The sequence below is a fragment of the Orycteropus afer genome, unplaced genomic scaffold (assembly GCF_000298275.1).
Source record: "Orycteropus afer afer isolate SDZICR_OR568_19922 unplaced genomic scaffold, OryAfe1.0 scaffold00409, whole genome shotgun sequence".
NCBI classification, from domain to species: domain Eukaryota; kingdom Metazoa; phylum Chordata; class Mammalia; order Tubulidentata; family Orycteropodidae; genus Orycteropus; species Orycteropus afer.
Window position 1 is genome coordinate 164,211 of NW_006921996.1, and position 2,327 is coordinate 166,537.

Here is a 2,327-nt window from a genome sequence, read left to right on the forward strand (position 1 = left end):
TCCAATCTCTCCACATCCTTGTCAGATATGTTGTTTTCTGTGTCATTGAACATTGCTATTATTACTGGGTTAAGATGATATATCTTTTTTGTTTTGATTTGAATCTCTCTAATGGCTAAAGATCACAAGCATTTCTTCATATATTTGTTGGCTGCCTCAATATCTTCTTTGTTGAAATTCCTGTTCATGTCCTGTGTCCATTTTTGAGTTGAATTTTTTGTCTTTTTGATGTTGAGGTGTTGGAGCTTTCTATAAGTTTTAGAGACAAATCTCTTGTCAGATAAGTCATTGCCAAATAGTTTTTCACAATCCATAGGTTCTCTTTTTACTCTTTTGGTAAAGTCTTTTGATATACATAAGAGTTTAAGTTGTAGAAGGTGACAGACATCTAGTTTATTTTCTACTTTTTGTGCATTTTTAGTTATGTTTGATATTCCATTGATGCCATAGATTCCCACTGCCATCACAATTCTAACTCATAGCATCTCGTAGGGTTTTTAAGGCTTTACAGAAGTAGATTCCCTCATCTTATTCCAGCAGGGCAGCTGGTGGATTTGAACTAATGACCTTCTGATTAGCAGCCAAATACCTTAACCACTTCACCATCAGAACTCCTTATGCCATAAATTAGTACCCTTAAATTTCCCCCTATTGTTACAGTTTTAGGTTTTATGTTTGTTTTAATCCATTTCAGAATGAAGATTTGGCAATCCACTTCTGTAGAGACACTGCCTCTTCAAACCAAGGAGGGATCGCTATGAGTTGAATCAATGCCACAGCAGTGAAATTTTTTTTTTCTTTTTTTTTGAGTTATTTACATGCTGAGAAGTATGTATCTTGTATCATTTTTATGCTAATGTTATGCAGTTAGGCCAGCATCATTTGTTAAAGAGACTGTTTTTGTCCCTTTGTCAAAGATCAGCTGTTCATTTGTTGTTGTTAGGTGCCATCCAGTCATCTCCGACTCAAAGCAACCCCATGCACAGCAGAACGAAACACCCCTGATCCTGTGCCAGCTCCATGATCCTTGCTATATTTGAGCCCATTGTCACAGCCACCCTGTCAATCCATCTCCTCGAAGGCCTTCCCCTCTTTCGTCAACCCTCCACCTTACCAAGTATGACATCCTTCTCCAGGGAATGGTCCCTTCTGACAACATGACCAAAGTAGGTGAGATGAGGTCTGGCCATTCTCGCTTCCAAGGGACATCTCAGGTGCACTTCCTCCAGGACAGATCTGTTAGTTTTTTGGCAGTCCATGGTACCTTCAGCATTCTTCACCAGCACTACAACTCAAAAGCATCAACTCTTCTTCTGTCTTCCTTATTCACTATCCAGCTATCACATGCATACGAGGCAATTGGAAATACCATGGCCTATGTCAGGCGCACCTTAGTTCTCAAGGAGACATCCTTACTTCTCAGCATTTGAAAGAGTTCCTTCTCAGCCGACCTGCCCAGTGCTGCCTGTCATCTAATATCCTGACTGCTGCTTCCATTGGCGTCAATTGTAGAACCAAGCAACATGAATTATTTGACAACCTCAATCTTTTCTCCATTTATCGTGATGCAGCTTATTGGTCCAGTTGTGAGGATTTTTGTCTTCTTTATATTGAGATGTAATCCATACTGCAGACTGTGTTCCTCAGTCTTCATCAGTAAGTACCTCAAGTCATCCTCACTTTCAGCAAGCAATGTTATATCATCAGTGTATCTCAGATTGTTAATGATTCTTCCTCCAAACCTGACATGATGTCATGTCTTTCTTCATATAGTCCAGCTTCTCAGATTATTTGCTCAGCATATAGATTGAACAAGTATGGGGAAAGGATACAACTCTGACACACTCCCTTCCTGATTTTAAACTATGCAGTGTCCCCTTGTTCCATTCGAATGACAACCTCCTGGTCAAGGTACAGGTTCCTCATGAGTACAATTAAGTGTTCGGGAATTCCCATTCTTCTCAATGTTATCCATAATCTGTCATGATCCACACAATCAAATGTCTTTGCATAGTCAATAAAGCACAAGTAAAAATCTTTGTGGTATTCTTAACCTTGAGCCAAGATCCATCTGACAGCAGCTATGATATCCCTTGTTCCACACCCTCTTCTGAATCCAGCTTGCACCTCTGGAAATTCTCTGTCAATATATTGCTGCAACCATTTTTGAATTATTTTCAGTAAGATCTTACTTGCATGTGATATTAATGATATTGTTCGATAATTTTCATATTTCTGTGGGATCACCTTTCTTTGGAATGGGTACAAATATGGATCTCTTCCAGTCAGTTGGCCAGGTAGCTGTCTTCCAAATCTCTTGGCATAAC